Here is a 14,853-nt window from a genome sequence, read left to right on the forward strand (position 1 = left end):
AATCGGCATCGGACACTTTTAACATGATACGCAAAGCTTTCCACGAAGAAGTAATGTCGAGGGCAAGTATTTTTCGCTGGCATAAAACTTTTAAGGAAGGAAGGCAAAATGTTGAAGATCTTGAACGTGAGGGAAGACCTTCAACGTCCATCACAGAGACAATGATCAACACAGCAGCGACTATCATCAAGGAGGATCGCAGAATTACAGTACGCCAGCTACATGTTGTCCTGAATATTTCTGTGGGAAGTATTCACTCAATCATGGCTGAACATTTGGGACTGAAACGTGTTTGCGCCCGATGGATTCCCAAACTCTTGACACCGGAGCAAATGCAACATCGAGTGGATGTGTGCACAGAATGGAAAGAAAGACTGGAACAAGAAGGCGACAACTTCTTAAAATGCATCATTACAGCAGATGAAGCTTGGTTGTATCACTATGACCCTACAGTGAAACAACAAAGCAGTGAATGGAAGCATCCATCTTCGCCTATCCCCAAGAAAGCAAAAACTGTAAAATCGGCTGGTAAAGTTATGACCACAATGTTTTTTGACTACGAATGCATTGTTTACCAACACGCTGTAGAACCTGGGAATACTGTAAACGGCTCATATTATGCGGATGTTTTACGGACAATGGTACAGCACGTAAAAGGAAGCGTCCATTGCTGAAGAATGGCTTCTTATTGCACCACGGTAATGCAAGGCCACATATTGCTGGTTGTGTAGTGGACGTTTTGAAGAAAAACAACATAGATATCCTACCACACCCTCCATACAGTCCTGATCTCGCACCCTGCGATTTCTGGCTGTTTCCTCAGCTCAAGAAACCACTAAGAGGCCGCCATTTCTAAAGCAACGAAGCAAAACAAAGCAAATGTGTAAAAGCTGCGGAGGCGGTTTTGAAAGAACTCTCAAAAAACGGACTTTCACATGTGTTTAAGAAGTGGGCAACGTTGGGACAAATGCATCGCGTTTCACTGTAGTTACTTCGAAAAAGACCATGTAAATGATGACGATTAAAGGTAATCTGTTTTCTGTATAAATATAGTCATAACTTATTGAACAGCCTACGTATATATATGTTAAAGATACCTAGCAATTTTATAAGCTAGGTTTTAATCCTTTTTCCCAAGTAAGCAAACAGACAAGTCAAGTTTGTGCCTGCACATAGTGCAAGTCTGAGGCAACTCGTGGTAAAGTTGGAGTAAGCTCTGATCACTTTTCCTTAGTATTTTCCCCTAATGCAAAGCACATCCCCCTTGTGGAGATGTATGATGCTATGCTTTAAAGACAAGGGCCACTACCCAGACCGGCTTCGACCTTTATTGAGATCTCGTCAGTGGGAGCCAGACCTAAAAATGCCAAGGTTGAAGTAATGCAGAGCATATAAATTTTACCTAAACAAGTTGCCAACAAGGTGCTTTGATCTTATTAAATAAAAATCTCAGGATGAGAGTAAGATGTAGAAACCATGTTAAAGATACCAAGCAATTTTATAAGCTAGGTTTTAATCCTTTCTCCCAAGTAAGCAAACAGACAAGTAAGGCAAGTTTGCACCTGCAAGTAGTGCAAGTCTGAGGCAACTCGTGGCGTAAGCTCCACCTTTACCACGAGTCACGAGCGCAAACTTGGCTTACTTGTCTGTTTTCAGACAAGTAAGTCGTTTTTGATGAAATCATGTGATTTCATCAAAAACTCATTTATTTAGGCCGAATTATTTACTATTCCACTTGGGGTTCCTGCAAGATTCGAATATTTATGAACGGTGCAATAAAAAGGAATTCAGGCAAACACAATATTTAGATTAACAAAATAAAACATTTAATATATGATATATATAACAAATACAAGCATTCTGCTTTAAAATGAAACAATACAATCAACTTAATACATCTTGCTAAGTCACTCATGCCAATTCAATGTTCTAAACTTTCACATACAATTCACAGTTTCAAAATCACAAGCTTTCTTAACTCAAGTTAGTAAAACGAAACTTCTTATTTAAACAGTCTCCAAATATCTATCAGCTGTATTTAATGTTTAAAATTCACAGGAAGCACTAATCAAGGTAGACAATATTCCAAGCAATCTTATTTCGGACTTTGAAGTTTGAAGATATGTTAATGTTAGAATAAACAAACAAGTATGACTACTCTTACCAGATACAATATTCCAAGCAATCTTATTTCGGACTTTGAAGTTTGAAGATATGTTAATGTTAGAATAAACAAACAAGTATGACTACTCTTACCAGATACAATCTTCAATACATCAATTAATTGTGAGCACACTTATGAATTAACTTACTTACGTTAGCGGAGCACATTAATAAAAATTCTCCAACGATTTAACTGAACTATTGTTAATTGCGCTTCACTACTCAAAAAAAAAAAAACATCAATAAGGCACTGATATCTTTCCTTGTTTACTTTTCTCAAACTAGTTAATTTCAATATAATTCTTCTCAGGGCAACATAGAATTAAGACGTAATCCTAGACTAACTGGAACTAATCAGAATTTTTGCATTGAATGTCCAGTTCTTTATTTATCCGGTTACGGCATTAATCTTCCTTTACAACACAGCTGATTTCACTTACAGCTAAGTATATGATTCACTATGTTTTAGCTCACTTCTAAACACTATTCTCATGAATTTCTGCCCTAGAGAACTTATAATTTTCTTCCACTTCCTTTGCTTGTATCCTATCCTCCTTCCCGCTCCACAAAACTCCCTCTCTCCTCTCTAATTAAAAATCTTCTATATAATATCTTTCCTCTCCTTTCAGTCCGAAGGTCACGCTGTATTCGACTCGTGCTTGTTTATTTCATGCGTCTCCATGACAACAAATGAACGCAAACATTTCGCTAATGTAATACAATGCTCTACTACTACATGAGTGATTACATAACGTTAAATTTTCACAAATAAGAATAAACAGAATATTTGAGCTACTCAATCAGCTTTTTCATTACGTATAGAATTAATTATAATAATACTTTTCGTTACATCATATATATATTTTAGTTATTATAAATTCTGCACATATTATTACTTAACAAATTAATAGTAGGTTAAGTTTAGAATAAATATTTAAATAGTAATCCTAAATTAAGGAATAATAAATAATTTTTATACAAATCATGATTAATACATAATAAGCAATGTTAAATGTGAATGAAAAAAAATAAATTACACAAAATAGTTTCATTCACAATTTAACACTATACGGGAACAAAGAGGCATTAGCTGATTTTTTTTTTTTTTTTTTGATAAATACATATACGTGTATACAACATAGGAAAGATTTGCTGATTTATAGAGTACTATATCCCACAAGTGAGAAAGACATAGACCATCGGATCTGTTTAGGTTACGGGAGTGAAGTAACGTTTCACATGTTTCTTTGTAAAGTCGTTCCATTAGGAACCGACTTTTGTCTTCTTCCACTGAACTCTATGTCTGGTGTTGATGGCATGCTCTGCAAGTCCAGACTGTTCAGGTTCAAGGCACCGGATATACGACTTGTGTTCTTCTAACCAGATCAGAGCAGATCTTCCTGTTTGTCCGAAATATAACCCACAAGAGCAGGGAATCCGGTAGACACCTGGATAGCTGAGATGTGGGAGCTTGTCCTTTGGAGACATGAGGAATGTGAAGATTTTTCTGATGGATCAAAAGGCCACACAAATATTTAGTTGTTTTAACATTTTAACTATGCGTTCGCTAATGCTTTGTACATAGGGGATAGGTATATGCATAGGTTCTTCTGTATTTGAAGAGGATTCCAAGAGGATCCACAAAGAATTCGTTCCACCTGACCAAACAGTCAATGGTGAGTTTTATCTCGAAGCTTTGAAGCGATTGATTGTGAGCATTTGTCGCTTAAGACATGAATGTAGTGATGCAGACAGCTAGTCACTTTTGCACGATAATGCACTATCTCATCGTTAGAACATTGTGAGACAGTTTTTGAGCAAAAACCAAGTTTGTGTGTTGAATCACTCGCCGTATTCATCTGATTTAGCACCCTGTAACTTATTTCTCTTCCTCCGCCTTCAAATGAAATGTAAGCGATACGACACCATTGAAAATGTTCAACTGGCAGTAACCACGACCCTCAACAGTATCCCAAAACTATATATAAAAAACTTATTTAACCGTGTGTGTGTGTATAGATGACCGTGCATAGTGAGAGTATATTTGCAAATGACTATGCGCAGGTTATGCAGGAGTGGTGTGGAGTTTGTGGACGTGTGGAGTGAGTTTAATGGGCAAAAGGACTTACAAGATGGATGGTTTGCATCTGAACGGATTTGGTGTGTGGATACTGAAAAAAGTGTTGCTGAATGAAGTCAATGTCCAGAATCAGGGAAACTGGAGCTATTGGGGGGGGGGAGTGGATATGCAGACATCAGTGAGGCAGTTGAGTGTAAGAATGTGTATAATATGCCCAAGTACGAAGGACAACAAATCAGAATGTGATAGTTAGTATAAAGGCATCCAGATAAGGGTGGGAACTAACAGGCTTCTGCACTACATATACACTAATGCCAGGAGTATTAGGAACCAAAAGGAAGAATTTTTGGCCTTGGTTGGTTCTTCCTGGCCACAGGTTATTGGCATTAGTGAAACATGGCTGACAGAAGATGATATAGCTAGTGGGATAGAATGTGAAGGGTATAGTGTGTTCAGGGACAGAGAGAAAAAAATGGGGTGAGGAGTGTTATCGGTGATAGCTGATAAACTGCAGGATAGTGAATAGAGCACATTTGAGGCTATTTGGTGTGAGATTGAGAGTAGCAGAACAAAATATACAGTTGGATGCTGCTATAGACCAGGTGATGGAATAGAGGGTGGACATAGAATGCATAAGTAAATAGATGCAATGAGTGGAAGGAGGGTAATTATTATGGGGGGATTTCAACTATGGTAACATTGATTGGAAGGAGAGGGCACATGGGAGGAAGGAATTGGATTTTATGCAGTTATTAAGGTATAACTACCTGAGACAGCATGTAATGGAATATACTAGGGGTTCGAGAGTCCTTGACCTAGTAATTGCATCTGAGAATTTGACTGTATTGAATATGACCACGTTGCCACCAATTGGTGAGAGTGATCATAATTCCATGCATTTAGCCACCTGAGAGGTGGCTAAATGCATGGAATTTACAATTAAGACAGGGTGCATGTGGAATTACTGGGATGGTATGACAAGCTTAGGGGATTGCTTAGTTCAGTGCCATGGCAAGGGCTGGAGGTTGATAGTGCATGGGATGCAGTAAAGGAGCATTTGAAGGAGGTAATGGCTGACTGTATACCTAGAGTCCGGATAGTAAATAAGTAGGGGTTAAATGGGTGAATAATACCATTAAGCTTGAGCTGCAAAAAAAAAAGAAACAACTGTGGAGGGAATTTAAGGAGAAAGGTGACCTGCAGGCACACGAACAATATAAAGCACAGGCCAGAAGGGTAACGAGTGTGGTAAGAAAAGCAAAAGAGGATTATGAAAGGAAATTAGCCACGCAAGCTAAAGAGAATCCCAAACGGTTTTTTCGATATGCTGCAAGTAAAAGAAAAAATGTATACAGCAGAATGATTTTAAGGAATGCCAATGGTAGGGAGGTAACCAGTGGCGGCCCGTACATAAGCACTGCGACACCCCTAAAGAAAAAATTAAATTTTGTTTGTGTTTATAAATAATAACAATTCTTACAGCATGATATAAATGCTGAGTAGTTTGGTTTTTGAAAGGAATGATTTTTGATGTCTGACGTGCGGGTTTTTGATAGTTGATATAAAATGTGATTCAAGGAATTTTGACTAGTAAATTTAATAGTAGTAAATAGTTTTACTACTATAATCAATCAGTTTATTTTAAAGAGGTCCAAAGAATCAGCTAACTAGGTAAGTCAACAATTTTCAAAACAAGGGCGATACGCTAGGCCTACTGCCATCAGTATCGCCAATTGTTTCATTGCTTCATTTATTTCATTAGAAACTGTCTATTATTACTATTGTGGAAAGGGAAAGTCATGTCCTGCTCTAGAGAACAAGACTTGGGTCTAACTATGGATGCACCGTACGAACTTAATTTTAAACAGCTTCTAGCAATTTTTAAACACGTAGGAAATCTGCTTCACACACAATGGCCAGGAAAGGTAGTAGTTCATGAAATAAAAGAAGTTGATACAGATGACTCTGAACTCTTAGAACTTCTTCAAGACAGCGCTAGCGAAATAGCAACAACTGCTGAGGATAATCCCCTTACTGACCACACTGATTATCTGGAGGTTCGCGCACGCAAAACTGCGGCCTCTGAACCACCAAATGTGGATGTTATGGAAGAAGATGGCTGTCCCGGACTCGCCTACCTCCTCAAGGGAAAAGATACCCCCAATTATTCTGCATGAAAAGAATAAATGGATGTCCCTAAGGACTACAATGTACAACTTACAGATCTCATACAGCGAAGCAAAAAATGTCACAGACGGCATTAAAATCCAACCCAGAACAGTGATGGATTATCGACGGTTAACCTCTGAATTGAATACTAGAGGTATTCAGTACCACACTTTTTCACTGGGATCAGGAAAAAACCTCAAGGTAGTGATTAGAGGTGTATCTGAAGATGTTTTCACAGAAGAAATCTTTGCAGATCTATACCAGCAAGATTTACCACCCGTAAAGGTCAGCAGAATGACCAGGAGAGACAGGACTCCAATGCCACTAGTGTTAGTAAAGATTAGTCAAACCTACAAGCACATATATGATCTGATGTCCATCTGTGGACTGAAAATCACTATAGAACCATTGAGAAAAAGGGCTTCAACAGGGCAATGCCATAGATGTCAGAAGTTTGGTCACACCCAGAAAATGTGTAGGGCTGAATTTAGATGCTTAAAATGTGGGGTCGGCCACCCAAAATATACATGCTCTAAGTCAAAATCCACCCTGGCTAAATGTGCCAACTGTGGCAGTCCTCACACTGCCAACTACAAAGGATGCATGTACAATCCAAGAAATAGAAAATCAGAAGCAGAAACATTTTCTTCCTCACCTATGTTAGAGACTACTTCACAGTTTCCTGTAGTTCTATAAAAGGTAAGATGCCCTTCAGAAGTCAGAGGTTCCCAAAAGAGTAACTCCGCATCAACAATCTAGGACATATGCGGATGTAACTCGTCCTAAACAGTCATCCTGTGAACAGACACCACACACAAATCTGGCTATCATTACCTCTTCTCTCGCAAATATGGCGTTGCATTTCAGCAGATCCAACCCATCACTTTCTACCAAAAGCTTCCTAAAGGATACCCAAACCATCATCTCAGCACTCACTAATGAACAGTAATAAACTAAAACCAGAATCTCTAGAGACCATTGCATGGAACACGAATGGCCTGCGGAGTAAGATATTAGAACTTCAAAATTTCATCGAAAGACATCAGCCAGATGTCCTTTTACTAAATGAAATGCACCTAAGATCTTCAGACAACCCCAAAATTTGTGGATACCAACTGTACAGAGCTGATAGACTATCACAAAGAGGAGGAGGCACAGCAATTTTCATTTAAAATTTCATCTGTCATCACTCCATAACCATCCCTCCTACCACCAACCTCGAGGTCACTGACATTGAGATTCTCACGAGTTCTGTCGGAAATTAAAAATCTTTGCAGCATATCATCCTCCGCAAAAATAATTACTCTGCTCGGATTTGAACGCCTTATTCGATACCGGAGAGCCTATCATTGTGGCAGGTGATTTAAATGCCAAGCATTCAGCCTGGAATAGCCGTTCCACCAACAAAAATGGACAGATACTACAAAACTATGCTGGTTTCAACAACCTTCTTGCAACAACCACTGATCCCACCCATCCCAACACTTATGGTCGGGCTGATGTGCTGGATATAGCCATATTGCAGCACATCAGACTCCAATACAATTTAATGACGATCAACGATCTATCATCAGACCATAATCCAATACGATTAAAATTGGGAAACCTTAAAAAATTATCTCCTCCCTCACTCATTCATTCATTCCTTGGGAAAGGCTCTCCAAGGTACTTCAAAATATATTGATCCTGTTCCCATCATTAAATCAAAAGAGGAAATTGAAACAGCTGTTAAAAACTTAACAGAACAGATTAAAGCAGCCTGTGCAGCAGTTACTACCCCTGCAACTGCCCGCAATTCCATCCACTTGCCAGAAGATATTATGAATCTAATTAGAGAAAAAAATAAGGCAAGAAAAAAAGATATCACAACACCAGCGTGCCGCAAGACAAACGGTTCCTGAACAGGTTGAATTCTGCAGTGAGAGATGTCCTTGCAGCCCATAGAACTCAACTCTGGGAAGAAAAACTAACCTCCATCTCTACTGATAACCACTCCATATGGAATCTCATCCAAAAGATTTAAAACAGAAATAAACCTCTTCCCCACCCCCTCCAAAGAGATTCAGGTCTCATCCACATGGATGCTGATAAAGCTGAAGCAATAGCAAATCATCTTGAAAAACAATGTAAACCTGCATACGATCACCTTGATTTTAACCATATATACAAGATCCACCAAAATGTCAGATACTCACTCAATTCTGCTCTCGCATATTCCACTCAAATTGCACCCACCTCACCTGCTGAAATATATGCTATTATTAAAAAGTTCAAGAACAAAAAGGCTCCTGGACCGGATGGTATCTATAACAAAGTAATAAAGCTTCTACCACATAGAGCTATTGTCCATCTGACAAATATAATTAACTCCATCCTTCACTACAAATATTTCCCTTCCTACTGGAAACTGGCAGACATAATACCGATCCATAAACCTGGAAAAGATCCCAGATTGCCTCAAAATTACAGACCAATCAGCCTCATCTCAAATCTCGACAAAATTGCCAAGAAGGTAATTCTTACCAGACTTCAAGATTCAATACTCCGATTAAATATCCTGCCTGAGGAGCAGTTTGGCTTCTGACAGTTGCATAGCACCACACAGCAAATACACAGATTGGTGGAACACATCATCACGGGTTTTAACTGGGGTCAATGCACTGGGGATGTTTTCCTTGACAGCCAGTGCATTTGACAAGGTTTGGCATTATGGTTTGCTATACAAACTGATATCATCTGGTGTACCAGTTGGAATCATTCATCTTATAAAGGCATACCTCTACGATAGGCGCATGCGTCAGGATATGTTGGGTAGTCTCGACACAAAAATGCATCTTGGCTGGAGTTCCACAAGGTTCCTTACTAGCACCAATCCTATTCTCCTTATACTTGTATGATATACCACACAACCCATTATCTTCAATTAAAGCTCTTTATGCTGATGATACAGCGAAATTAGCCAGATCTTTAAAGACTTACCTATCCATCAAGAAACTACAAGAAAACCTACTGCTAACCGAACAATACTTTTCTAAATGGCACCTCCAAGTGAATCCCCTGAAGAGTAGCCGTCCTATTCTCCAGAAAATCACTGCTTCCTAAAGAAGATATTCTCCTTTTCAACACTAAAATTCCATGGAAAAATGAGATCAAATATCTTGGCGTAATACTGGACAGAAAACTGACTTTCAGCTCCTATATCAAGACTCTCTGTGCAAACACATCAAAAACCATAGCCCAGCTCTATCTGCTAATTAACAGAAATAGTAAGCTGAGCACCAGAATCAAACTTCTCATATACAAACTGATGATTCGTCCAATACTCACCTATGCTTCACCGGCCTGGAGTCATACTTCAAATTCTAATATTCTCAAACTACAACGTATCCAGAATAAATGTCTCAGAGTGATCCTGGGTGCCCCATGGTTCTTCCGAACTGTCCAGCTACATCGGGACAAAGATGTCCCCTATATTTACTTTCATGCAGACTATAGCAATCAAATTCTTCTCAAAAGCATCGGTGCACCCTAACAAACTGATCCCACTGGCTGCAGATTATGACGCAATGGATTATTTCAAACATAAAAGACCTAAAGCCATCCTAAACTTCAACACTGAGGACTAATCTCCTAGCCCACTCAGGGTGAGCAATTAGCTCATAAACTTTCTCCACTCAGTTTCTCTCAAGATAGCCGGGAATATGAAAAGCTTTTGCTTCACCCCTTATGTCAGTAATGTTGATAGTATGATATAAATGCAATACAACATGTTAAAGGTTACAGCTTATGCTTTGACATTGATTGAATAGTAAATAATTGGAATTGTTCGATTAACGCTTTAGATTAGGAAACAAATGCACTGCCATCTAATGCCGATATTCGTTTGCCTAAGGCAAACGAATATCGGAGTATTTTTAGTATGCTTATGCGCCTTATTTCTGTGAGATATGAAACGTTTATTATTGGTGCGTGTGCATGGTGAACTATTTTTTGTAAATCTTATTTTATTTTGTTAAAATAACATATAATTATTTATATATTATAGATACAAGGCTGAATTATGACGAATGTCACTGTTGAAAATATGAAAAGAATTATATTTTTTCAATTATCGTTACACGAAACAAATGCACTGCGATCTAATGCCGACATTTGACATTCGTTTGCACTTGTCACTGCTATTGATACGAAACTTTTATTATTGGTGTTTGTTCGTGATAGGATAAAATATTTTTAATAAAGCAATTTTTAATATGTAAATTTATTTATTAATAAATTCGTTACTGATTAGGAAAAAAAATGTTTTTTTTTGTATATGCAGCACCCCCACTTAAAATTTTCACAACTGCCACTGGAGGTAACTGAATAAGTTGATATAGTGGAATTACTGAGCAAGCGCTTTGCAAGAGTATATCATCCAGGTGGTGATATTGCAGGAATGAAGGAACCAATAGCTTACATGGGAATTGAGGTGAATAGTATATTACAAAACCTTAATGTGAATACATCTGTGAGATTGGATGGTATACCAGCTCGGGTCTTACATGAAGCAGTTAAAGAATTGTCAGTGCCCTTGACCATTTTGTTTGAGTCTCGGGTCTGGGTTAGTCCCAATGGAGTGGAAAGAGGGGAAAACAGTTCCACTGCATAAAGGAGGATCCAAGACTACTGTTGCAAATTACCGACCGATCAGCATATCAGGAGTCATTGTCAAGGTTTTGGAGAAAGTAGTCAAGAGAAAAATACAGGAATGGATAGATGAAAATGGGATACTGTATGGGGGACAACAAGGTTTTGTGAAGGGTAGATCATGCCTCAGTAACTTGCTCATGTTTCATAACACAGTGACGACTGAACTGGATAAGGGTAACGGGTTTACAGTGATACTGCTGGACCTTGCTAAGGCCATTGACAAGATACTACATGGAATTCTAATCAGTAAACTGCAGCATATATGGGGATGGATATAGGGTTGGTGAGATGGATATCATGGCGGTTGATGGAGAAATATCAGAGAGTAGTTTATTCAGGGGTAGAGTCCAAAAGACAGCCTGTGATTAGTGGTGTGCCGCAGGGTTCTGTTCTTGGACCACTACTATTTAATTTGTTCATTAACGATATAGAAAAGGATCTGAGAGGAACTGTTCATTTATTTGCTGATGGTGCAAAGTTGGGTAGAGCAATAGTGAATGCACATGATGTCAAAATTTTGCAGGATGATTTGGATAGATTGGAGGACTTGGCTAAGACGAATGGATGTCAATTTAATGTGGCAAAGTGTAAAGTTATGCATTTTGGGGTGAAAAGATTAGCAGCAGCATATCACATTGATGGAGTTGTACTCCAGGAGGTTGATGAGGCCAGGGATTAGGGAGTGTTGGTGGATAGGGAGTTGAAGTTTAGGGGACACATTGCAAAAGTGGCTAAATCAGCTCATCAAATCACTTGGTTACTGAAGAACACTTTGACGAGCAGAGACAAGCAAGTTATTGTTCCTCTGTATCAAGCTTTGATAAGACCTCATCTTGACTACTGTTCCCAGATCTGGGCACCAGGGTTTCTTCTTGATGGGAAGGAGGTGGAGAGGATTCAGAGGCGAGTGACCAAGATGATAGCAGGTCTATGGAATGAACCTTATGAGAACGGGATGAAGATTTGTGGGTTGCAGAAATTGGTTGATAGGCAGAAAAGGGGTGATATGATTGAGACATTCAAATTAGTGAAGGGTTTCTATAAGATTAATTCAGAGGATATTTTTCAGAACAAAACTGGTAGTGGGAGGACTAGGGCCATCCATGGAAACTGGGCAAGAGTGTGGTTAGCAAGGGTATTAGAACTAGGTTTTTTACTTGGAGAGTGGTGAATGAGTGGAATAAGCTGCCAGAGTCTGTTGTGGTGCCATTACTGTGAATGTGTTCAAGGCAAAGTATGATAGATACTGTGCGGATGTTGAATAATTGTTTTTGACATGATGTTTAGGGCCTCCCTCGATTAGTCTAAGGACTACTTGGAGTTGCCTGTAATAATAATAATAATAATAATATTGATAAATGATTTGAACAATTATAATTGGGTGTTTTATTTTCTATCAAAAGGTCGGTTTCTTTTAAATGTTACATGTTAAATGTAAGCCGAATTGGAAACATTAGACACATAAAAGTAATGTTTTCTTTTATTTACATACATCGAGGATCGAAAAATAGTTTATCTATAGATTCAATATACATATAATCTTGGCATTTTTAGCATCTAAAAATTTACAATTTAAATACATCAAAATAAATTTTTAAGTTGGATAAGACAAAAGTTCCATTGTTAGCCATAGAAAAGCCAAAATTTTAGTTAATTTCAATTATGTATAAGCTAAATGCTTACGTTGAACTCTGTTTTAAATAAAATAATTAAGATATGAAATTATCCTTCAATAAATTGACCATGAAGCATAACAAAAAAGTGCAAGCAAATATACTTTTTTTTTTTTTTAAATGCATATACATTTATAGTACTTCACACTTCAGTTTGCTAGAGTATACTCTACTATAATATATTTAATAATTGATCATGGCAGTATAGAATATTTAGTGGGGAATGTAGAGGCAATGAATATGTGATGTTTAGGCAAATCAGGTTAGCTGATATAAGCAAGTAATTACTATGAGCAATTCAAGAATAGCAACACAGATTAGGAAGTGAAATCAGCATTTCATAAAAATGAAACTGACTTTCTGCAATTCTCGAGTGGCTGTTATCCCATAACCTAGAAAGCATATAGGAGACACATAGTCAACACCTCTACCCCTAGCTGAAGAGACTTGGAAGTGGTAAGAAGAAGCAGGCACATTGAAGTTGTTTCATAACAGCATTCTTGTATAGTGATACCATTTGTCATGATAATTAAACTAAGAACTGTTTTTGACTTCTTTTTTATTTATTTATTTTTTTTAATGTGAGCCACCTACGAATGTTTGTAAATGTATTGTATATGAGTACCATGAGCTCGGGGATATTCTGGAAACATTGTTATCAAATGAATTTTTTTTTTTTTTTAAGCAACTTTAGTCTACCTGATGTGGCAGTCTCAAACCAGATGAAAAAAATTAAGTTCATTTCCCTCCTAAAGACACTGACAGAAATCCATGACTGTAGTGGAATTCGAAACTATAACTTAGTGAAGAGCAGAGACGCTATCCAGTTGGCCTATCAACCTGCAAAAAGAACTATAGAAATCTGGTATTTAGTATTAGTCAATTTTTTGCCATCAATATGTGTAACAAACAAATATAGCATGAAACTGTTCACTGTTGATTTTTTAATTGTCTTTATCTGATGTTTTGGCAATAGCTATTATAATGTCTGTGACATTATAATAGCTATTGCCAAATGTGTATTCTTCAAATTCCTCGACTGACTGTTGAGGTTATTTGACAAGTCAGTTTAAATATCTGACAAGTTAAGAGTCAGTAACTACTAGCAATCCAAATGAAACCAAAACCGAAAACAATCTGATAAAGTAATAGCCTATTTACCAAATTTCATTAAACTCTTTTAGCCAGTAGAGAGTTAATTAAATCATTTTATTAATAAAATGATCTGACTGAAACCAAAATTGAAATAGATAGACATATTCTTGTATATACCCTAAATCCAAAATTCTTATTCTATCTAGCCAGAGCACAGTTACTGCAATTATAATTTTGTGTAATTATGTTTCGCCCTTTGTATAGCCCAAATGAGACATAAATTGGGATGTTTGAAAAATTTTTGTAAGGAGAATGTTCCAAATACCAAATTTAAATAAACTTCATGCAGCTAGTCTTCAAATAATCTGCATATAGATGAGATAAACAAATCTAATAACAATGCATTCTATAAGGAAAGGGGGAAGGCATTGGAATATAGGAGACAATAGTGCAAGCCATGGAAGATCCCAAGTTCTTTTGTTATATGGTCATATTTCATGAATCAGAATATTCCATTCTAGGAATATCTTGATTTCCCTGTAGGAATAAACCAATGGCACAGGATTTATTCCTAAAGGAAAGGGTGAATGAGGAATAGGGTTTTTTGCATAGAGAATAGTGGATATAATGTTTAAGTCAGTCTTTTACAACATGATTATACACTTTAAACCAAAACATTGTACAATTTAAAAAAAAATTGTTTCTCAATTTATTTTTCACTAATAACAACAGAAAACAATGTTATCAGAGTAATCAATCAATTATCTGGATCTCCAAGTGGCAAATCAACTAACCACTAATGCAGACCCTAATGGGCTATTTTGAATGCACAATGATAAGCAACTCATTTTTTAACTATTGCGCCTGTGGGTTAACCCTTTTTGAGGGTTAACCCACAGGCGCAATAGTTAATAAATAGAAAAATGGGTCGGCCAGTTTTGCACCAGATAATTAAGAGATTATTATAGTTATTATTATTAT

The sequence above is a fragment of the Typopeltis vanoorti genome, chromosome 11, assembly GCF_054136105.1.
Source record: "Typopeltis vanoorti isolate ZY-2024b chromosome 11, IOZ_Tvanoo_1.0, whole genome shotgun sequence".
In the NCBI taxonomy this organism is placed as follows: Eukaryota; Metazoa; Arthropoda; class Arachnida; order Uropygi; family Thelyphonidae; genus Typopeltis; species Typopeltis vanoorti.